General features: G+C 39.7%; 1 long non-coding RNA gene and 2 pseudogenes across 18 annotated transcripts in view; all 3 read left to right on the top strand.

The window, feature by feature from the left end:
- Positions 1-24,868, top strand: part of LOC309612484 — a 621,998-nt gene that overhangs the window by 571,336 nt on the left and 25,794 nt on the right. For all 16 annotated transcript variants that reach the window (XR_014235167.1, XR_014235168.1, XR_014235169.1 and 13 more), the window contains one exon: positions 9,977-10,097. This is a non-coding gene — a long non-coding RNA (uncharacterized lncRNA). The remainder of the gene's footprint in view (positions 1-9,976; positions 10,098-24,868) is intronic.
- Positions 17,995-18,850, top strand: LOC309612477 (SNRPN upstream reading frame protein pseudogene; annotated as a pseudogene). Its single transcript has one exon. The product of its transcript is annotated as an SNRPN upstream reading frame protein pseudogene (transcript).
- LOC309612454 (small nuclear ribonucleoprotein-associated protein N pseudogene) lies at positions 18,741-21,794 on the top strand (annotated as a pseudogene). The gene has a single exon. The product of its transcript is annotated as a small nuclear ribonucleoprotein-associated protein N pseudogene (transcript).

Genomic DNA, 24,868 nt, shown 5'->3' with positions numbered 1-24,868 from the left:
TCAGTGTGGCCTGCACCAGGGAACATGGTTCTCCAGGTGAGGGTGATGCCTTGGACCTCACATCTGTGCACAACCTTCCGAGCCCTAAGACACATCTCTGCCGAGGGGCCTGCTCTGTCTCCATGGAAGCAGAAGGAAGGGGTGCTTGGGTCCTTGTCCTGTGTCTGGCCCTGCAGGTCTCCGTAGCAAGATCTCTCCTGGGACGGGATGCTCTTTGCCCTGCAGGTGTCAACATCAGGTTTGGCTTGGGACCTGCTCTCCTGTTATGTGGCCAGTACTTTAGAAACCCCTAGATGCCTCTGACTTGTCTCAGTTTTTGCTGATGCTTTTTGAGTCTCTGCCATGTAATATCCAGCCCCTGTCCTGGAAAGTCCGCCCGGAATGTCAGCTGAGGAGGCACCCTACCTTTTCTCACAATCCCCCATGCTAAGCCCGCCCTGCTCAACTCAGCCCCTCCTGAGTACTTTCTTGGGGAACATAAAGAAATTTCTGGGTCTTGCCTTTGTCACATGGGAAGTAATAATAGTTTATAGAATATAAATTCTCTTCCTTCCTCTTTCTACCTAGGTGGCTCCACTGGGTTTCTTTTATGTGGCCATCCCCTCATTATACATCTAGTAGAGATAATTTCAACTTCTGCTTGAATTAGAACTGTTAAGTTAATGGAAGGTCAAAGGCACAATGGAAGTGATTTCAAGAAACTTTTGTAAAATTTACAAATTTACAGCGTGTATTCTGTGTCTGGTCCCAAGCTCACACTTTTTCTTTGCAAAGACCTCGAGCCTCTGTGGAAGGGTTTTAGTGCCAAACTTCTTGAGTCCAAAAGAGCTTTCAAAGGAATTATTTGATTCAGGGATTTGGACTTCTGCTAAGTTTATATTTATTATCTAGAACAATGTTTGGTGAAAACCAACAACAAGATATACAGAACCAATTCTAGCTGGTGATTTATATAGTTGGTTGAAAGTTTGCACTTATGCTCAAATTCTTACATATTTATTTTTTAAAATAAGAAGCGCTATTTGCAATTGTTACGGAGTTTGAATATTAGCCTTTTGAAACTTATGCAAAGTGAAAGAGCAGTATCTTCAACGTTGAGAAGATAAGAGGTTTTCCTCCAGTTAATTAAAGGAGGAAGAATTATGGAACTTTATAGCCATTTAATTATGTCATTAGGTAAGAGTTGGCCAGCGAGCGGGGGAGAAACTACAGTGAGCTACCCTGTAGATTGAGTCTGACCTTTCAGGGCTCTGCCAACGCTCTGACTATGACTCACTGTATTTTTGAAAGATTGTAACTAGATTGGCACATTTGTTAAAAAGATATTCAGTAATTAAGTTTAAAATGACATCAGTACATAGTTTTCTAATGGATTTTTTTTCTGGTTATAAGTGCTAAACATGGACAGTTGCCTCTGAATATTAAAAGCTCAAAGAGGAAGTTTGGTGTGGTCAGTAGTATGGTCCTCTCCCTTCCTTGTATGGACACCTATGTCTGTTAAATTTCTCTCTCTCTCTCAGGATTCTCACGTGTCAAGTGGGGAAAAAAAGTAACACTTTTGCAATACTAATTCTACCTGGCATTACAGACTTATTTATTTAGTCCTATGTACCAAGGCCTTTATTTTCCCTCATTTAGTCCCCACAGCAAGCCTGTGAGGTAGGTTTGTTATACCTGTTTTACAAATGATGGAAACTGAGCCTGAGAGTTGTTAACTGACTTGCCCTAGATCCTATAGCTAATGAGTCAGATTCTACCCAGGCATTCATGACTAAAAGACCATCCTCTTATCTGCTCTGACTGGCTACCTCCCGCCCCTACCCTACCCTACCCTACCCAATTTGTTATGAAGATCAAAAATATAAGCTATTTTCAACTAGGCACATCCTTTTCAAAGAATTTTTCCTCTATATGTATTTTCAGTTATATTTTATTTCTTTGCACCATTGACAAAAATATATAAAGGAAGACAATGAAAAATAACAATTATGACATGTGTTGACGATCATAAAAAAATTTAAAAGAAGAGAATGTAATTATGGCATCTGCCTATTTGCAACATTCTTTGATTTGCCTTCAGTTTCTGTCAAAAGAATCATACAATTATTTATAGTTTTCATATTAGAATTTGTGGTTGGGAGGGAATTATCTATGGTTTTCCATGATTTGTATCTAAGTTAATGAAGAAGTGTGGCAGAGTTCCTATTAATGTGTCCCTTGAAAGAAAAGTTGTCTAGGAGATTCCATGCTCTCTTACTAAAATTGTCTTCCTCCAAAAAGACGTATACCTACCTGAGAAACAAGTTCTTTTCAGGAAATATTAGAATAAGATTTGCTATTAGAACACCAACTCTGCATATCCCTTCAGGATGGTGGGAAGATCAGCTGGAGTGGAGTGATAAAGAGAGAAGGGAAGATAAATATCATTCAAAGACTAACTTGTACTGTCATTGGCACCATTTAGTCCTGACAGATATGAGAGATTAAAAAATAGAAAGCAGACATAAAACAAGCACTTTGGGGGATATACATTTACTTCACAAATATAATTAACCAAAAGTTTTCCAGCTATCTTAAAAAATGACATCTACTAAGAAAACTTTAGAATCGACCACATAAACTTTTGAACCCTTGGCCTCAGGACACCTTATCTTGTCCAATCAATCAACCCACAAGATTTTATGTTATTTTTTTAGTTTCTATAAAGTGTTCCAGACTCTGATGATCCTTTGTCCCTTCACACCCTTGCTATGTCAGACCAAATTCCATCCTGTTTTCTCCTTTATTATACAATTTGGTCTTGTTTTTACAGTCTAGACTTTCTTCATTTGCTTTTTAATTTCTCTTTACTGACTCCAAGTGCCTTTGAAAAAAACAAAGCACTTTTAACAAGTGGACAAACTGCTTCAGTCAGTAGATTCTGCTTTTCTTTTTCCCAGAATAATTGCTGTTTTGTGTTTTCTTGCCATTTCATCACTTTTCTTGAGATTGTGGTAAGGTGTATATGCCATACTCTGAAAAAGAGTCCTTGAGGACTATGAACTCCTTTTTCCCTTTTCTAAGAGTACATATCTGGTCATCTTTCAGTAGTTTTCTTTCAGGGATATACTGATATTTATTTTTTTATATTGGATGTAAGCATAAACAAAAGCATGTTTGGGGAAATTTCCCTCACATCATTATCCTCATTCTTTACCTCCTACTTCCATTTCAAATTCCATGCTTTGTTGGTCCCTCAGTATCACTTAGATGTCCTACCTTTGTGTTCTCATGATGTATTGTTCAACTGTAGCACTTACCTTAAAGCAACATAATCAGATTATTTGCCTTTCTTTTCCAATAGACACCTTGGTAGCAAGAACTATGTCTTACTCAAATGTTTCACCTCCAGGATTTCAGCAAAATATATAGTAAATACTAGGGGCTGGGATGGAAATAAACTGTTCAGTGGAAGTACTGCCTTAAATTAAGGGTGGGATGTTTGGGTTAAAGGAAAGGGTTACTAAGGAAGAATAAGAAAGTAAAATGGGTTGATTTGGAGAATATAAAAGGCTAAAAGACAAGTTCTGTTAAGAATATCTGCGAAGTTCCTGTTTTGGGGTTTTTTTGTTTGTTTGTTTGTTTGTTTATCTGTGGAAAGAGAAGAGTACCATGTTCTCCAAGGCTGATCCCAAAGGCACAACCAAGCTCCTCCCAAGTTAGAGAGTTTTCAGCCGAGTGAAGAAGTAAGTAGAGGCTGCATTATTTGCTATCATGTAAATATCTTTTGTAACTTAAGGCAAAGTAGGGTATATATCATCTATGAGCTCTGAAAGTCAATACATTTGAACTTACATGTATTGAGAACCCACTTTGTGCTGGAGCGACAGATACAAAGACAACTGGGGCATTGTCTCCTAGTAATTCTTTTTTTCTCAACCAAATAAACTACTCCAGTCATCACAGCTGTCTCTCTATCAGCCATCCACAACACCACTCAAGGAGATCTTTAAAATTTTCTTCTGAAGAACTCAAATGGCTTCTTTTCCTATAGGTATTCCATTCTTTGCCCACTGTGAATTTAACCTTAAGTTTTCCGTAAATGGTATACCCAAATAGCGCTCTAGTAGATAGCTCATGTTGAATTGGTAATTTCTTACTATATGTTTTTAATTTATTCAGTTAAAAATATGTATTGTGCAATGAGTATGTGCCTAGAATGTTTCTGTCCACTGAAATACATATGTGGACAAAATAGAAAAAGTTTCTGTTTTCATAGAGCTTACATTTCCATGAGGGCAGATAATAAACAAACATGTAATCAGTCAGCATTTATCCTACAGTAATGCTTTGAAACAAACAACTCTAAAATCTCTAAATTGAAGTACCAAACATTATTTTTTTATTAGCAGTTCTGTGAGTCAGCTGGAAGGTGACTGACCTTAGCATGGTTCAGCTTATCTTGACTCAAAACTGTCAGCTGGTATCAGATCTTTCCCCCTTGTCTATTTGGTTTCTCCCTGGACCAGCAGTTTCCTGGGGCATGTTCTTCTCGTGGGGAATGGCAGGAGTGCAAGAGAACAAGCCAGAGCATGCCAGCAAGTCTAAAACTCTGCTTCAGTCACATTTAGTAATATTTCATTAACCAAGACAATTCACATACCAAGCCCAACATGAATGGACCAGAGAAGTATTTTTCATTCATAGGTGAGAAGAACTGCAAAATTTATGGGAAAAAGTGTAAATGTATAATTTTATAATAGGAAGCAAATAAAGAATTGAAAATAATTCAATCTATTTACCCTCATGGTCACAATTGTTCAGGATCCTTCTGCATATGGGACATACTTATTGCCATCCCAAGAAACCCACAAAATCTCACTCAGTTTCAAATGATTCGTGTCAGGTATAGATGGAACGTCTCTTGATCTGGACATCTATGAACTGAATTGCATGTTAGCCACCCCACACACATTTAACATACAATGTTGGAATAGGGACAGGATAAACAAATTAAAACAGTTGTATCCAACAAGGAAAAAACTAAAGAAACGGAGAAGTCACTCGTCTATATCAAGTTTGAAATTCTGCCAGGTTCCACTACAAATATACTTTGGTTAGGCCCTGGTTCTGCACCTGGGAGTTTATCACCAAGATACTGTTATACGTGGGTCTTCACTCTGCTCTCAGAACACCTTCCTTTCTCAACTTTGGCTTTTCTGATGAGTACTGGGGAATATGCCCTTCTTGGGCAGCTGGGCTGATTTCTCAGCCTGCTTCCCACCTGTAAGATTTTGGGAGCCAGAGATCTTTATATATCTCAAACATAGTCTTTTTAAAATCCAAGCTGGTGGAAATTTTTCCAATACAGCTTTCTCAAAAACTTTATGGATTTGCTATGTATGATTCCAGTCAACTACATGTGCCAAATGCCTTACCCACAACTGTTTTGGAGACATGCTTCTTTCTAGATATAAGTGCAAGTACTTTGCATGTGTTAGTCATCTGTGAGTCATAAATTGTTTCCTTAATCTTCTCAGGGGTCCTAAAAAAGGGTGTGACAAACCACTTTCTTGACTTTGTCTTTACTTTACTGCAATGTTCTGATGGCCACACCTTTACATAGAGAGAAATGATTTAATGATTCAAACTTACAATTTCCAGAATCTCTAGGTTCTCTCAATTCCCCTCAATCCTGCTTGCAAACCATTTTTTTCCCAAGCTCACCTCTTTCTTGTAGTAACTTATCAAATGCAGATAATAGCAGCCAACCCATGTTCTGAACATTCTGCCTCAAAAACTTCCCGGCCCAGTGCTACAGGTACACTTAGTACATTTTTTTCTTTTTTTTTTTTTTGCCTTCTAGGTTATTGTAGTCAGTAGTTTTATCAAATATTTTGTTAACTACAGTATATGGGTGGTTGTTTTTCCAGCTTCTTATTACAGTTTTTTATAGTTTTCTCTCTACTTACCACAAAATCCCAAACCAAATGATACATATTTTAAAGTTTTTTGACAGCAGAAACCCATTTCTGGTATAATTTTTATATCAACTAGCAATTGGCACGTTAATGATGAAATGACAAGCCTTATAACATGACCCAAATCTCAGAGGCTCAAACAGTAAGTGTTTATTTTCTTGCTAATGATTGAAGCAGCATTACTTCAGGTCATCGGGGGACTTGGTTCTAGGCCTCTGACTAGGTTCAGTTTTGTTCTCAGAGTCTCTTCATTCTTCTTCAAAAGTGGTTGTTTATGACGTATTTTCCTTATAGGGAAAGGCAGGAGCGCCAGGATGCAAGCAAGACACACAGCATATGTAAAGGCTCTGTTCTCAACACACCTGCCAACATCAGTTAACCAATTTAAGTCACATAGCTAAGCATACATAACATGCACAGTTACATGTCACCTGGCATGGTTATTAGAGCAGGGAGGGAGTCAAGAATTGAGAACATTTCAACTAGTACACATGCAAACAAACAAACAAACAAATATCAACTAATACAAATGCTGTGAAGAAAATAAAGCAGAGTTTTACTTAGAGGATGCCTGAAAAGCTATTAAGAGTAGTTTCTTGGAGATGACATTTAAACCGAGGCTGAATGCTTTCCAGGCAGAAGCAGCAGACAGTGCAAAGACCCAGAAGCAGGGATAAGCTCAGGGTGATGGAGGAACTAAAAGTAAGTCCATGGAAGGGTGGTAAGGAGATGAAATTGATGAAGTAGGCAGAGATTATTTAGACCTATGTTATTATCACTGTTCTATGCATTATCATATAACTGGACATTTTCAGAGGATTATTTACCAAATGTTGAAAAAAAAAGCTCTTTTGTGAGTTCTCTTGGCTGTCATGATAAGCCATGAGTAGGGCAGCTGAAGTCAACCAGTCAGGAAAGTTTTATCCAGATTGAGCTGAATACTCAATTCTAAGTAATTTACCTTTTCCTTGGTTCTTATTGGAGTGTTGGCCTAAGTTGTTTCAAAGGGAACACCTGAAAATACTAAGAATTCTTGACTAGGGTGGTCCCAGCTGAAACACTGAAGAGGTAAAATGGTGGTCTCGGAAACTACTTGGCGTCTTAACAATTCCAGGTATTTCTTTCCCCCTGGGCTTCTGAGAGATAACTGGAGACATAAAGGAGTCCGTGCCTTCTTTTCCCCCTTAGTCTCACTCTTGGGAGAAACTTCTTATTCTTTTGCTCCCCAGAGGGTTTTCTAGGTCTAAAATAGTGACAGCCCTCTTTGTTGATGATATCCTTTCCTGGGAAGTCTTTGTGCTGGTCCTTGGGATATGACGCAACCCTTGGTATAAACCCCAAAGGTGCAGCCCACGCCCTTGGGAAGTTCATGATTCATTGGGGTGTGATATAAGTTCAAGTGGGGCACACTCATGACCACAAACAGTACGCTCACATATAAAGTCACTTATAAGTATCTTAAAATGTCACTCTGTCAGAAACACAGAGGTGCTGATGGCTGAAATGCCCTTGATCATGAGATCTTGAGGACTTTCTAGAAATGACCATTAATCTTGGTCCTATGTGAACAATTTGATTAAAAAATTGGCCTTTAATTAGCCAGATTTTCTTTTGCCCTTATCTTTGTATAGACTTAAGGAAAAGAAAGCTATTCTCCTTTCAAACCCTTGGAAAAAAAAGTAAATCAAACCCAGCCACACGGAGAAGCGGCTGCTCTCCCTGGGTCACAACAACACCTCTACAGGTGTGCCCTTGACTTCTATTAAGAACGACCAGCGAAACAGGTGAAATCCCCAGCTGTAAATTTGCGCTGCAGCGTCTTTTATCAAGGGACTGCGTCTAGATGAATCAGAGTATGCTGGCTGGTGGAGCTCAGACACAATCATGTAGTTTTTCAGGAGAAGTAAATGCGACAGTGTTTATTTCACACACGTTTGTTTGTCAGAGGACTTCAAAGCAGTGGGCAGAGATCAGTTAAGCATGGCCACCTGTCCCAATGGCTGCACCTCTTCTTTTCAGGTGGGACCCGGGGGTCATTAGCACTGAGGCAGCTCATGCTCGGTTCAGCTCCTGTGCCACCAGGTAGGGCAGGAATCCTGCCAGGAGGAGGACTTGGGTCCTGGCTCCTAACCACTCCTGTTGGACTTCAGCCGGCAGCACTGCCCAAAGAAGATAACAAACTGAAGGAATCTTCCCGCCCATGCGAGTGGCAGGTTAAAACCTATAGGACTGTTCAATCAAAGGCATTGCCTCGCTCTGTCCTGAGCTGCTGTTGTACGCTGGGACACATGCTGCTAGGAGACAAAGAGGACACGCGTTTATTTTCAAGCGCAGGACTTTGGAACCACTTGGGAAGAATATTCTTGATTGAGAACCAAAACACTCCATGATGCTTAACCAACCTGCAAAGTGAAAAAGCAGCATCGGCCCATGCAGCCGGGAGGCAGGAGGAAGGACTTATACCCTGAAAAAAAAATTTTTTTTGAAATATCCCTTAAATGATATTTGTGTGCATTTGCAAAATTACCCCTTTCTGAATCAAAGTCTCAAGCTGTTTGCATCTGAGAACATATGTTGTGCCGCTAGACAGCCTCTCAGCTCGCCACCGCCCCTGATATCCCCCGCCGCATTGAATAATGGCCAGTTCCCGGAAAAAAGGTGCCGCAGCTCAGTCAATGCCCTGTAATAATATTTTAAAATAAATGATATGCATCATTAAATCACCAAGGATGACTAACTCAATTTTAGAAAACCCACAACTCCAGCAATCATAGTTACAGCTCTGATTTGAATATTTTCACTTTCACCTGAACAGCCAGTGGGAGCCAGTCAAGCAGATTCGCATCCGGGCTGTAGTCTCAGAGGAGCAGGAAGGAACCTGTGATTATGTAGTTACAGTAACGTCGGCTAGATGCCTCCCGTCCACCAGGGCTTTTTAGACTTTTCCTTCCTCCCTTCTTGCCTTCTTATTTACATATCACAGGCATCTTCTTTGTAAAGTTATCTTAAATAATTTATTAGATTGATCTTTTTAAAATTCTATCCTGGCTAAATGTCATAAGGAGAGGGGGAAAAAAAAGTCTTCTAAACTTATTTAAAGGTTCTACTGGAGTAGGCCAGTTACCTGCTTCACTGCTGATATTCTAAAAATACCTCCGTGTCCGTACTATTATCCATTCTTCACGTCCAATTGCTCTGTTATGGTAATAGTCAGAAGCACACCATGCAGTAATTACTTACAGCTGACTGAAGAAAAGAATATTCAACTCCCCCACTGTTCCACGAGAAGGTCTTTATGCTCTATTAACTCATTCCTGTTTATTAATACTCTACTGGTAATTCAGACTGCTGCCTCTTAGGTTTGTAATAGGAGGACTATTAAACAGCAATTACTGACCATATGGGTTGGCGAATATTTGTTGTTTTTTTTTTTTGGTGGGCTTTTCTCCCCCCACCTCCTTCCAACTTGTTTTTTAAGAAGCCATATTACAACATAGTAAGAGTAACATCACATCTGCATGAGATTAACAAGCTTGGCAGTATTTCTCCCTTAGAAAATGTGAATTTATTCCCAGATTATCATGGCTAGCTTAGGAAAAAGAGATCATGGGAGACGTAGGAAAATGTGGAAGATTGTTCACATGTGGGAAGACCCCCTACTCTGGATGAGAATTTGGCACTTGTGTTCCCTAAGTCACTCAGTGGGCTGTTTCTTACTGCCTTTGAGAAAGCACTGACCCACCCTCAGGTGCCCTCTGCTCCTGAAAACTAAGCATATTTACTGAGGAATCCAAAGCGAATACCATTGTCCCTTTTATGTTCCCCCAAGCATTTGGAAGTGGTCACTTTAAAATTTAACATTTACTCAATTCGTCTTCCAAAGAGCAGATACCTGAACCCTGGGAGATGACAAAAGGCTCCTCCTGGGAGAGGGATGGCATGAGTAATGGGTTCAAGTGAGGCAGGCAGGTGGTAAACCATGATTATGGTAATAATAACGTGTGCCTCTCTCTCAGGTAGTGAGCACTAAACATGTGGCAAGCGTTAAACACATTTAAAGGGAGATGTGTCTTCGAGATACCTAGGAGACCAGAAGCTGATTTCCATTGGAAGATGCTGGGTTGTGATCCAGAGCAGGTAAGTTATTTGACCAGCAACCTCCACCAAGGTGGAGGCTGGGTACCGGGTTCCCTGACATAGTTGGCTCTCCCTCCAAAGCAGCTGGTCCTCTTAGTGCCCCTTGGGGCTTGTCTTCTACCTTCTCGCCTTTCCCATAAGGGGTGTTTCTCCGTTTGTGTCCAAATCCTTTTAGCCCTTCAACAAACAGTAACAAACCTCTGAAAACTTCAGATTGCCCCAATCTCACCCCTTGCAAACTACCAAGCAAATTTAGCATTTACCTGTGGCAGGTGTTTGTAGCTAATCTAACACTCTTCCTTTGTTACCTGCTGGTGTTGTGTGTGGAAGTTTCTTCTCTCAGATACACACTAAATCCTTCAATACAAGGACTGTATCTTTTAGACTTTTTTCTCCTTGCACCTAGTTTGGTAATGGATGCTCAGTTGGTGTTAAATAAAGATTGGAAGAATTTAATGGAAATATGTAAAAGAAAAAAGGACATCAGTCCCTAAGTTTTCTTACACAGGGAGATGTAGAAGCTACAGTTTCCGGGGTAAGTTTGGAAAAAAACAGTAACAAAAATAAACAACAACAACAAAATGTCAAATCTCTGCCTCAACGCGTAACAGTACTAAGTTAATGGATAGAATATAATTGAATTGAATTGAATTGAACTGAATTACACTTGTTAAGACCCCAGAGCTTTTTCACGATATGTCTAAGCAACAGAGAAAAGGAATTTATTTCATCTATAACCTTTGGATGAATTAGAATCCTCAGTAACTTATGGCCTAGAGGGCCCTCAAGGGGAAGAGGGCTTCTTTCAGTTTCTGTGGTGGGCACTTTCACCAATACAGACTGACCCCAGGCAGGCTCAGACCTACCTGGTATGATCGGAAAGGCTTCGTGAGGCCCAGCCTGCCCCCAGATATCTCATAGATTGGAGAACATGTGGATTTACAATGCAATTTTGTTTTTATTACTATTGTTTTAAAGCAGGATTGTGTTTGTGTGTGGGGGGGTTGTTTTGTTTTGTTTGTTTGTTTGTTTAATTTGGCCACGCCGCTCAGCTTGCAGGATCCTAGTTCCTCGACCAGGGATTGAAGCTGCGCCCTTGGCAGTGAAAGTGTGGAGTCCTAACCACTGGACCGCCAGGGAATTCCCACAGGATTGTTTTTTGATTAAGCATAAGCAGGATACTAATGTAGATTAAAGTAGAACAGCTCTGATTGAAGTCAGGTTGGGGAGATGTGGATGCCTAACCTGATAATTCAGCTGATAAAACCATAGCGGTCCCTCTGGGAGACCCCAGTGTTCCTGGGAACACTATATGAAAAGCATTTTTCTATTCCAACCCCCTTTTGATACAAATGTGTAGACTGAATCAAATCCACATGGTTAGCTAACAACAAACGGCTATGAAATCCAATCTTTTGGTTAATTAGCCAAGTTTTTGTTGTTGTTGTTTTTCTGTATCACCTACCTGTGTTAGTGGATTAAGTCCTTCTCACCAGCAGGCCACTGATAATAGGTACATATGTGACATTGGAGGACTGGGCCGTTGGGCCTCCTTTTAACACAGCTGAGACAAGTTTTTTTTTTTGTTTTTGTTTTTGTTTTTGTTTTTTACACACACACACTGTATTTTATTTTTTACAAGAGATAAATAGACTGACACCAAGCATTGTACATGGATGACCACAACAAAAGCAACAATGATTGCAATTACCAAACATGAAACACACTCATACTATGTCATAATATTGACATTCAGTCCAGTAATCCTCCACTGTAACAGCTCCTTTACTTTGCAGTGAAAATTGATTTGTATATTCTTTGCCTCTGAATCCTTGTGGGATTTTTTTTTTTTTTACTTCAGACAGAAAGTCACAAAAATTATACTCATCCTCATCAGTTCACTCAATCCCATGTAATTAATTTTTTTTTCATCTTGATCTTTTGTTAGCACTTTTATGAGTTCATCAGTTTTTCATTAGAGTTCTGAAAATGCTTATTCATTCAGTTCAGCAGTACAGTCAGTTACCAGAAACCTGTACTTGTCAGAGTCTTTTCCATGAATTTCTTGAAGATGAAACCCTTTTATAGGAACATATTTGCAAAATCATCAGAGTACACCCAGAACTGTCTGTAAATGACAAAAGACTTAAAAATGACCACGGTTAAAGATTTGATGAAAGTTCATAATAATGCAGTTGACAAGAAAATTAGTTATTTCTGAGATTTACATTTTAAAGTAATAACTAGGATTATGACTTATAACATTATACCAGAACATATAAGATTTTTAGAAATTTCATGTAATGTCTGAAACATTTATATTAACATATTTCCATACATATTTCCATACAAACACAAATATAAGATTTTTAGAAATTTCATGTAATGTCTGAAACATTTATATTAACATATTTCCATACAAATACAAATATAAGATTTTTAGAAATTTCATGTAATGTCTGAAACATTTATATTAACATATTTCCATACAAATAACCCAATGAAAGTTTAGTATTAGTTGTTTTGTTTGTTTTTTTATACTGCAGGTTCTTATTAGGCATCAGTTTTATACACATCAGTGTATACATGTCAATCCCAGTCGCCCAATTCAGCACACCACCATCCCCACCTCACTGCAGTTTTCCCCCCTTGGTGTCCATATGTCCATTCTCTACATCTGTGTCTCAACTTCTGCCCTGCAAACTGGCTCATCTGTACCATTTTTCTAGGTTCCACATACATGCATTAATATACGATATTTGTTTTTCTCTTTCTGACTTACTTCACTCTGTATGACAGTCTCTAGATCCATCCACGTCTCAACAAATGACTCAATTTCGTTCCGTTTTATGGCTGAGTAATATTCCATTGTATATATGTACCAAATCTTCTTTATCCATTCGTCTGTTGATGGGCATTTAGGTTGCTTCCATGACCTGGCTATTGTAAATAGTGCTGCAATGAACATTCGGGTGCATGTGTCTTTTTGAATTACGGTTTTCTCTGGGTATATATGCCCAGTAGTGGGATTGCTGGGTCATATGGTAATTCTATTTTTAGTTTTTTAAGGAACCTCCATATTGTTCTCCATAGTGGCTGTATCAATTTACATTCCCACCAACAGTGCAAGAGGTTTCCCTTTTCTCCACACCCTCTCCAGCATTTGTTGTTTGTAGATTTTCTGATGATGCCCATTCTAACAGGAGTGAGGTGATACCTCATTGTAGTTTTGATTTGCATTTCTCTAATAATTAGTGATGTTGAGCATCTTTTCATGTGCTTCGTGGCCGTCTGTATGTCTTCTTTGGAGAAATGTCTATTTAGGTCTTCTGCCCATTTTTGGATTGGGGTGTTTGTTTCTTTGATATTGAGCTGAATGAGCTGTTTATATATTTTGGAGATTAATCCTTTGTCCGTTGATTCATTTGCAAATATTTTCTCCCATTCTGAGGGTTGTCTTTTCGTCTTGTTTATGGTTTCCTTTGCTGTGCAAAAGCTTTGAAGTTTCATTAGGTCCCACTTGTTTATTTTTGTTTTTATTTCCATTACTCTAGGAGGTGGATCAAAAAAGATCTTGCTGTGATTTATGTCAAAGAGTGTTCTTCCTATGTTTTCCTCTAAGAGTTTTATAGTGTCCAGTCTTACATTTAGGTCTCGAATCCATTTTGAGTTTACTTTTGTGTATGGTGTTAGGGAGTATTCTAATTTCATTCTTTTACAAGTAGCTGTCTAGTTTTCCCAGCACCACTTATTGAAGAGACTGTCTTTTCTCCAATGTATATCTTTGCCTCCTTTGTCATAGATTAGTTGACCATAGGTGCGTGGGTTAATCTCTGGGCTTTCTATCTTGTTCCATTGATCTATGTTTCTGTTTTTGTGCCAGTACCATATTGTCTTGATTACTGTAGCTTTGTAGTATAGTCTGAAGTCAGGGAGTCTGATTCCTCCAGTTCCATTTTTTTGCCTCAAGACTGCTTTGGCTATTCGGGGTCTTTTGTGTCTCCATACAAATTTTAAGATGATTTGTTCTAGCTCCATAAAAAATGCCATTGGTAATTTGATAGGGATTGCATTGAATCTGTAGATTGCTTTGGGTAGTATACTCATTTTCACAATGTTGATTCTTCCAATCCAAGAACATGGTATATCTCTCCATTTGTTGGTATCATCTTTAATTTCTTTCATCAGTGTCTTATAGTTTTCTGCATACAGGTCTTTTGTCTCCCTAGGTAGGTTTATTCCTAGGTATTTTATTCTTTTTGTTGCAATAGTAAATGGGAGTGTTTCCATAATTTCTCTTTCAGATTTTTCATCATTAGTGTATAGGAATGCAAGAGATTTCTGTGCATTAATTTTGTATCCTGCAACTTTACCATATTCATTAATTAGCTCTAGCAGTTTTCTGGTGGCAGTTTTAGGATTCTCTATGTATAGTATCATGTCATCCGCAAACAGTGACAGTTTTACTTCTTCTTTTCCAATTTGTATTCCTTTTATTTCTTTTTCTTCTCTGATTGCCGTGGCTAGGACTTCCAGAACTATATTGAATAATAGTGGTGAGAGTGGACATCCTTGTCTCATTCCTGATCTTAGAGGAAATGCTTTCAGTTTTTCACCATTGAGAATGATGTTTGCTGTGGGTTTGTCATATATGGCCTTTATTATATTGAGGTAGGTTCCCTCTCTGCCCACTTTCTGGAGAGTTTTTATCAGAAATGGGTGTTGAATTTTGTCAAAAGCTTTTTCTGCATCTATTGAGATGATCATATGGTTTTTATTCTTCAATTTGTTAATATGGTGCATCACATTGATTGATTTGCGTATATTGAAGAATCCTTGCATCCCTGGGATAAATCCCACTTGATCGTGGTGTATGATCCTTTTAATGTGTTGTTGGATTCTGTTTGCTAGTATTTTGTTGAGGATTTTTGCATCTATATTCATCAGTGATATTGGTCTGTAATTTTCTTTTTTTGTAGTGTCTTTGTCTGGTTTTGGTATCAGGGTGATGGTGGCCTCATAGAATGAGTTTGGGAGTGTTCCTTCCTCTGCAATTTTTGGGAAGAGTTTGAGAAGGATGGGTGTTAGCTCTTCTGTAAATGTTTGATAGAATTCACCTGTGAAGCCATCTGGTCCTGGACTTTTGTTTGTTGGAAGATTTTTAATCACAGTTTCAATTTCAGTGCTTGTGATTGGTCTGTTCATATTTTCTGTTTCTTCCTGATTCAGTCTTGGAAGGTTATACCTTTCTAAGAATTTGTCCATTTCTTCCAGGTTGTCCATTTTATTGGCATAGAGTTGCTTGTAGTAGTCTCTTAGGATGCTTTGTATTTCTGCAGTGTCTGTTGTAACTTCTCCTTTTTCATTTCTGATTTTATTGATTTGAGTCCTCTCCCTCTTTTTCTTGATGAGTCTGGCTAATGGCTTATCAATTTTGTTTATCTTCTCAAAGAACCAACTTTTAGTTTTATTGATCTTTGCTATTGTTTTCTTTGTTTCTATTTCATTTATTTCTGCTCTGATCTTTATGATTTCTTTCCTTCTGCTGACTATGGGTTTTTTTTGTTCTTCTTTCTCTAGTTTCTTTAGGTGTAAGGTTAGATTGTTTACTTGAGAATTTTCTTGTTTCTTTAGGTAGGCTTGTATAGCTATAAACTTCCCTCTTAGAACCGCTTTTGCTGCATCCCATAGGTTTTGGGTCGTCGTGTTTCATTGTCATTTGTCTCTAGGTATTTTTTTATTTCCTCTTTGATTTCTTCAGTGATCTCTTGGTTATTTAGTAACGTATTGTTTAGCGTCCATGTGTTTGTCTTTTTTACGTTTTTTTCCCTGTAATTCATTTCTAATCTCATAGCGTTGTGGTCAGAAAAGATACTTGATATGATTTCAATTTTCTTAAATTTACTGAGGCTTGATTTGTGACCCAAGATGTGATCTATCCTGGAGAATGTTCCGTGCGCACTTGAGAAGAACGTGTAATCTGCTGTTTTTGGATGGAATGTCCTATAAATATCAATTAAATCTATCTGGTCTTTTGTGTCATTTAAAGCTTCTGTTTCCTTATTTATTTTCATTTTGGATGATCTGTCCATTGGTGTAAGTGAGGTGTTAAAGTCCCCCACTATTATTGTGTTACTGTCGATTTCCTCTTTTATAGCTGTTAGCAGTTGCCTTATGTATTGAGGTGCTCCTATGTTGGGTGCATATATATTTATAATTGTTATATCTTCTTCTTGGATTGATCCCTGGATCATTATGTAGTGTCCTTCCTTGTCTCTTGTAACATTCTTTATTTTAAAGTCTATTTTATCTGATATGAGTATAGCTACTCCAGCTTTCTTTTGATTTCCATTTGCATGGAATATCTTTTTCCATCCCTTCACTTTCAGTCTGTATGTGTCCCTAGGTCTAAAGTGGGTCTCTTGTAGACAGCATATATATGGGTCTTGTTTTTGTATCCATTCAGCCAGTCTATGTCTTTTGGTTGGGGCATTTAATCCATTCACGTTTAAGGTAATTATCGATATGTATGTTCCTATGACCATTTTCTTAATTGTTTTGGGTTTGTTTTTGTAGGTCCTTTTCTTCTCTTCTGTTTCCCACTTAGAGAAGTTCCTTTAGCATTTGTTGTAGAGCTGGTTTGGTGGTGCTGAATTCTCTTAGCTTTTGCTTGTCTGTAAAGCTTTTGATTTCTCCATCAAATCTAAATGAGATCCTTGCCGGGTAGAGTAATCTTGGTTGTAGGTTCTTCCCTTTCATCACTTTAAGTATATCATGCCACTCCCTTCTGGCTTGCAGAGTTTCTGCTGAGAAATCAGCTGTTAACATTATGGGAGTTCCCTTGTATGTTATTTGTCGTTTTTCCCTTGCTGCTTTCAATAATTTTTCTTTGTCTTTAATTTTTGCCACTTTGATTACTATGCGTCTCGGCGTGTTTCTCCTTGGGTTTATTCTGTATGGGACTCTCTGTGCTTCCTGGACTTGGGTGGCTATTTCCTTTCCCATGTTAGGGAAGTTTTCGACTATAATCTCTTCAAATATTTTCTCGGGTCCTTTCTCTCTCTCTTCTCCTTCTGGTACCCCTATAATGCGCATGTTGTTGCGTTTAATGTTGTCGCAGAGGTCTCTTAGGCTGTCTTCATTTCTTTTCATTCTTTTTTCTTTAGTCTGTTCTGCCACAGTGAATTCCACCATTCTGTCTTCCAGGTCACTTATCCGTTCTTCTGCCTCAGTTATTCTGCTATTGATTCCTTCTAGTGTATTTTTCATTTCAGTTATTGTATTGTTCATCTCTGTTTGTTTGTTCTTTAATTCTTCTAGGTCTTTGTTAATCATTTCTTGCATCTTCTCAATCTTTGCCTCCATTCTTATTCCGAGGTCCTGGATCATCTTCACTATCATTATTCTGAATTCTTTTTCTGGAAGGTTGCCTATCTCCACTTCATTTAGTTGTTTTTCTGGGGTTTTTTCTTGTTCCTTCATCTGGTACATAGCCCTCTGCCTTTTCATCTTCTCTATCTTTCTGTAACTGTCCTAAGACAAGTTTAAAGTCAGATGAGGGACTTGACTAAGGAGGGATGGCTACTTGAGGATCTTCAAAGACAAAGCAAATGTGAGGTGGAGGTGATTGATTTCAACTTGGCCATTCCTGCGCCTTCGTGGTTGAATTCTTGGCACCGGCTTCAGCTCAGCTTGGCTGTCCCATGTGCACCTAGTCCTGGATCACAAGTTTACATCAATTTCAATCCCGCCTGTGTTGAGAGGAGCTGCCACAGGGATTTGCTTAGGGTGCTGGGAATTATGCTTCTCCTACACACAGCATGATATAGGTTATGCTATAGTCTTTTATAGCATTTAAAAAATTGGCGGGGAGAGCCAGCCTATTAGTTGGTGCCCCCTCAGCAAAGGCAGCATAGAGAGGGGCGGCCACCGGAGATGCCTAACATTGTGTTCTGAAGAGCGGCCAGAGGCGCGATGGAGCGGGCCAGGGACCGTTTACACCTGAGATGGACCACAGAACAGCACGTGCCAGAGGTAGAAGTCCAAGTCAAATGGAGAAGAACAGCCTCACTGAACAACCAGGAGTGTCACCTGTACCCACAGCGATCTCAGCAGCAGCAGCAAATACCTGTGGTGGATTTCCAGGCGGAACTGAGACAGGCATTCTTAGCTGAGATACCAAGAGGTGGTTAAAGCAGTATTGGAACGCCCAGGTAGCAAATTCCAAGAGAGAGAAAAAAAAAAACAAAAAACAAAAAAACAGGTTCTATCTATTATTCGAAGCTTCTGCCCCAGCTTGCATTGTTTTTAGGAGATCCTGCGTCATACCTTGATCTGTAGCCTTCCCTTAGGTCTTAAGGATCCTGAAACTTTCCTCTGGACATTGGATTTGGTGGAAAAGCAATCATGACTATGGGAAAGAGCAGCAAGATACTGCAGCACATTTACTATAGGATGAGATGTATCTTGCAAGATGACCATATCTTCATTGGCGCCTTTAAGGCTTTTGACAAGCATATGAACTTGATCCTCTGTGAGTGTGATGAGTTCAGGAAGATCAAGCCAAAGAATGCTAAGTAGCCAGAGCATGAAGAAAAGCGAGTTTTGGGTCTGGTGTTGCTGCATGGGGAGAACTTGGTTTCCATGACTGTGGAGGGACCCACCCCCAGAGATACTGGCATTGCTTGGGTACCACTTGCTGGAGCTGCAGGAGGCCCTGGAGTTGGTAGCGCAGCTAGCAGAGGTGTTCCAACTGGTGTTCCAATGCCCCAGGCTCCTGCTGGATTAGCAGGCCTTGTCTGAGGGGTTGGGGGCCCATCCCAACAGGTAATGACCCCACAGGGAAGAGGCACTGTCGCAGCTGCTGCAGTTCCTGCTACTGCCAGCATTGCTGGAGTCCCAACTCAGTATCCACCAGGACGGGGGACTGCACCTACACCTGCTGCTCGAGTAACCCCACCTCCAGGAATTATGGCTCCTCCACCTGCTATGAGACCACCCATGGGCCCACCAATTGGGCTTCCTCCTACTCGAGGGACACCAATAGGCATGCCCCTCCAGGAATGAGACCCCCTCCACCAGGAATAAGAGGTCCATCTCCCCCAGGAATGCATCCACCAAGACCCTAGGATACTATTGATCCTTCTTAGTCACTTTTTTTCCTGCAATGTGTCTTGTGAAATGTGTGGACTGTTTGTGAGCCTTTTGTCCCCTCTGCTGCATTAATATTAACTAATAAATTCATAGATCAATTACACTGTGAGGTACTGTTGTACAAAAGAAAATTGGGGGGTTGTCTATATTGCAGAATGTCCTTTCATTCTTTCACTAATAGAGGCAGCAGGATGTAGAAGAGAATATGGTATGGGGACTCAAGGGATCTGTATTCTAGACCAGATCTTTTCACCAATTAGCTCTGTGTTTGGGGGACATATTATTAGGCTCTCTGCACCCCCGTGTCCTCATCTATAAAATAATGCCCTCTGGCTCAGATTTGTTTCTGAAATGCACTTGGCTTTACTAGGCCATCAGAAAAATCTAATGTTCTCTATCTGGTAACTTTGAGTTAAATTATATTAAAACAAAAGAAATGATTATATGCAGTCATTTTATGAATAAAATGCTTCTATATGCCAAGAATTTTAAATTAGGCTCCATGACAAAAACATTTATTTCTGATATCAGTGAAAACTTGAGATAAGTCAGTAAGGATGGTATTAAGCCTTGTAAATACCATCCAACTGTGACTTGGAACTGTGGAACTGTCCCCATGGGTGAGAACATCTGGGCAGACTGCTGGCTTCATTTCAGACGTTCACTTATCCAATACATGCTTGCTTTGTTTCTTCCACATCTCATTATTCAATTAAAAAACATATATTCAGTTGATACCATGGATTCATTCAATAAATGTCATTTGATGCATCTTGAAGGAGGAACCTGCTACATATGTAACACTGTTTTCATTGTTAATAATAATAGTATCAATATAAAAGATAAGTTCCCAACTTTGAAGATCTAATAATCTCACTCAGGAGGGAAAATGTGTATGGTAAAGAGATAGGTGACTTCATATGACAGTACATGAATAGGGTCCAAGAGAAGGATACAGAATATAAGGATATAAGCTTTGGAGTGAGGGGGGGTGATGATGTGGGCTAGGGTAGACAGGAAGTGTTCAGGAACGTCTTCCGCTGTTCCTTAACACATAAAACTGGCACAGGTGAAGAGGAGGAGAGAGGCCACTTTAGGTAGGGGAAAGGACTGTGCAAAAGCAGCGAATTAGATAAGATTAAGAGATACATGAATTTGCTGAAGATCCAGGTCCATATGGAAAGAAAGGCTTCTATGAGAGACTAGTGGGGGCAGGGATGGCATAGAATCTTCCATTCTGGGAAGGTATTGAAAGTCAGGCAAAGAATTTTGGCCATTATCTCACAGGCACAGAGGTCCTTCTTTCCTTTTCCTTTATAAGCTGTTTTGCTCAATGGAAATGTTATTAGCAAAATCACAGAGGAGTCCTAAGAGAAAAGGAAAAAAAAAAAAAAGCTGTAGAAAAGCCACTTGGGGAGCAGGTGAGAACAAGAGGTTATAAAACACTGGAAAACATGACTGAGGCAGCAGAGCTTGGAGGGCCCATGATGAAGGCAGAGACCAGACTGTGTGACCATTTCAGGGTTCAGTTTCTCTTGCTCTGGATACCGTGGGCTGGAAGTCAGTGCAGGGTACCAAGGAGGTGTCTGGAGGAGAATGCTGGAGAAAGAGAGCAGAACAAAAGGAAGAGACCAGGAGAAGATAGATGGAGACAGAGAATCAGACAAGAGTGAAGGATGAGGGGAACAAAGAGTGCATGGTCAATGAGGTGGAAGACAAAGGAAATTAATCAAAATGATTATGTGGCAGGTTTGGAGTTCAACTCACAAATTCAGGTGCATAAGAATATATAACTATTTTACGTAAATTATTCTCCTTTTATCTCAAGCCCCCAATCGGCAGGAGACAGAAATGTAATCTCAGTCACTTCAGCTTCCTCCCGTCAAATCCCCGAACTTGTCCCTCATTTCTGGGGCCTTCAGTAGTACCAAGGCGATGGGGGTGGCTAGAGCGGGCAGGGCATCTGCCCATGGTTGGGCGTCTGTCCACTGAGCATGTGTCAGTCCTGCCACAATCACCAGGCAATGCAGTTCACCACTGAGGCACACCTCACTCTTACCTAGCAGGCATTCAGGGCCTCCCAGGGCCTCTTCTGGGCCCCTCTCTTTCCCTGGAGAATCATGGTGTTTGTGCAATGCTGGCGGTGAGGAAGTTCAATAGTTTTGCTATCTCCCTGGACAGGTCTTCTTTGCTCTGGGAAAATAAAGTTATCTCAGGATTTCGTCCCCCTGCCCTTCCTGTACCCCCAGAGACCCAACCCAGAGTAGGACCAACTTGTTTCTAGGTTTTCTTCCCTGCTACTCCAACCTTCCTCTTTCTCCCAAATGCAGGGAACTGTCTGCATTTTTGAGGGCAGATTGCACTCTTACCAAATGCTCCCCTCTTACCTTCCTATCTCTGATGAGGTTGAATCATTTTATACGCAGGAAAGATGACACAGAGTGGTTATATGACTTACTTGAGGTCACACTGCTTGTCAGTGACAAAATGGGTAAAAATGAAAATATGCTAGCTTGACTACCTTTTTTTCCTTCCCCCCTTCCCTCTTCCCTTCCTCCCTTCCCCCTCCCTCCATTCCTTCCTTACTTCCTTCCATTCTCCCTCCCTCCCTCCCTTCTTTTTTCCCCTCTCTTTTCTCCTCTCTCTCTTTCTTCTTTCCTCCCTCTCTTCAAAAGAATTTATTATGTGCCAGACCGTATACAAGTACCAGATATACCATACCGAACAAATTAAGCAAATGAAGTGTATTGCTTTTATGAATCGCCAGTCTAGTAGGGGAGATGGACATCAAACATTGCATACACAGACTCATAATTAAACTGTGGTCAGTACAATGGGTTCTATGAAGAAGTAGTAAGGAGAACCTAATTTAGACTAGAGAATCAAGGAAGATCTTTCTGGGGAAGAGACATCTGAGCTGAGAGCTCAGACAGGGATGGGAGCATTCCAGGTATAGGGAATGGCTTATGCAAAGACTTGGCATGTTCAAGGAGCTCAAAAACATGCCTGTGACTGAACTATTTGAAAGGAGGAAAATGAAACAAGATGTGGTTGGAGAATGAGAAGGACCAAAGTCTATAGGGCTTTATCAGCAAAGTTAAGAAATTTGGATTTTATTCTAAGCTTAATTGAAAACAAAACTTAAGCAGTGAATGACATAATCTGATTAACATTTGAAAAAATTTTTTCTGGCTGCTCTGCGGAAAATGGATTGAAGTGAAGAAGGATGGAAGAGACCATTTGTGAGTTGGGGGCCCTTTAAGTATTCTTGGAAATGGTGATCTGGGTTTGGAGCAGAGGTGCGAAAATGGGGAAGGGAAGAAATGGAAGAATCAAGTCGCACTTTGGAAGAGTTGACAGATTACTGGATTTGAGATGTTAGGGGGGACATAGCTCCCCAATTTCAGACATGAATTATTATTCCCTCTACTCTAGAAACCCTATTGAATCCCATTAAGATGTAAGTTCAGTTGTTATAATAGAAAACCATGTGAAATAACCTTTTCTAGAATAGCAGATGTCAGTGCTTCAAGGACGTATGGCATTGAGATGGCTATATATTTCTAAGGCATATAAATTAGATACGTGGATAAATCAGGAATCTGGTATAAGAAGTGTGTTTACAACCCCCAAGCCTATTCTTAGATACTGATTAATAATAAGTTTTTACCAAATAATTCCCCAAATCGTTATTAATATCGATCACCAGACACTTGTAAATTTTCAACCACATTTATGTCTCTCGCCTATATTTGATCCCAATAATAAATAAGGTGGATTTCTTCCCACACAATAGAAATAAATAGGGCCCCAGTAACATGATAGGTCATAGGTCAAATGACAGTAACTCATAGGTCAAATGACAATTCAGAGGTGGAGGAATGACTGGACCCTTCATCTTTGTAACAATCACTGAGATCTAGGGAGAGAGAAGAGCTGCCTAACAGTCCTTTAAACATGTTGATTCATTCCAGTCTGGGTTGTTTTCACTGAAAACTTAGAAAAGCAATCTGTAAACTGGTCCTTGGGCCTTGGTGAGAATTTCTCAAAGGCAGTGAGGCCCAAGTTGGGAGCATGTACAGTAAGGATGAGCATAGACATCAGTCTTTCACAGTAAGACTGTTTCTCAGTCCAACATCCAGACTCTTATTTGGTCTTCCAGTTTGGGGCGGTTTGACACCCTAACAGAAGATAGTTTAGTCACCTTGGTAAATGACTTCATGTAGTTATTATTACAGTAAGTAGTTCTACCAAACAAAGAAAGCAAATCTGAACAAAAACAATGTTGGAACAGGTGTTCTAGCTGTTGGAGAAAAGTTATGAGTGGCATCACTCTATCACCTTGTTTCTCTAATAATAATATATTACTTTTTAGAGGCATTGCTATTTTTGAAGTATTGCTATTTTTCTGTGTGCCACCTTTTATAAATTTCACATCTAATATTTTCCCCCTTTGAGTGTGCCACAGCAGAATCAAGTTATGTTTGCAGAAGGTGAGCCAGAGGAATGTTAATCCTGTTTGGAATAAAGCACTTTCCTAAGTTTATTTAGAAACCAACATAGCACTTAGCAAGACACTTCTGATATACTTTGCCTTTTATTTGAGTTTCTCAAATCCAAAATGTTGCATTTTAGAGCTTAGAGAAAATTTAAATGAAAACAAAAAAAACCTATTTCTCATGTCCCTCAATTGAAAAATCTGAAAGGAAGAGTATCTGCATTAAATGATACTATGAACATTTTAGTAGTAGACCAGACACGGACATCCATGTATCACATTTTCTTCCCATGTGGAAAGAGCACTGATTCAGGGGAATGCTTTCCCCTTATACCAATGGAGAGGAAAAGGGATTCTATTTTCTAGGTATCTTATTTAGTAAAATTAAGCAAAGCTGGATTTAAAGCCTTTAATGAAGACAATAGAATATGTTAAGTAACCAACTAATATTCTGCTGGAAACCTGACAACCCTCAGGAGGCCTCACAGAGTCTATGATTGGACTGAGTCTCTTCCAACGTGTTTTTGGTTTGGATAACTCCAAATCTACCCCATCCCCTTGCCATTCAAGCAGCACTATCACAGCTCAGGCGATCAACAGGCACCTGGAGGAAGAGAATATTCAATCTGCTGTCGGAAACACAGGGGAGACAGGATGTTAATTTGCAGCAGTCACCTCAAAATTGGGACATGTGGTGCTCCTGCGGACTCCCCCGCCTCTGAGAAGACTCTTCAGAGACTTCCTTTCATTCCCTCGAGACTGGATCAAGTTGGCTTGGACGTGCCATAAGAAAATGCTATAGATGCAGCAAGAGAAATAACTTTCTTTTCCTACGATGATTATCGCGAAGAACTCATGTCAAGAATAAGTAAACTTACCTTCAGAGTTTAATAAGCACTGATTGGTAGAAGGGGAAGGAAAGTGGAACTTGGAAATTCTGTATTTCACACGTGCTTATCTTCTGTAGCCTGGGTTGGGTGGGTGGGCTGGCTCAGTTAGAAAGGAAGCAGGCCAAAAGGAGAGGTAGATTATAAAAAGGAACTTTATCAGGGAGTTTCCTATATTGTTGATAGTTAACGTCATTACAAGTGTCTGGTGTTTCCACTAGAAATGTCCAATA

Source organism: Balaenoptera borealis (genome assembly GCF_965194805.1).
Source record: "Balaenoptera borealis genome assembly, chromosome: 15".
In the NCBI taxonomy this organism is placed as follows: Eukaryota; Metazoa; Chordata; class Mammalia; order Artiodactyla; family Balaenopteridae; genus Balaenoptera; species Balaenoptera borealis.
The sequence above is the reverse complement of the archived record's forward strand: the minus strand, read 5'-3'. Positions and strand labels throughout refer to the sequence as shown.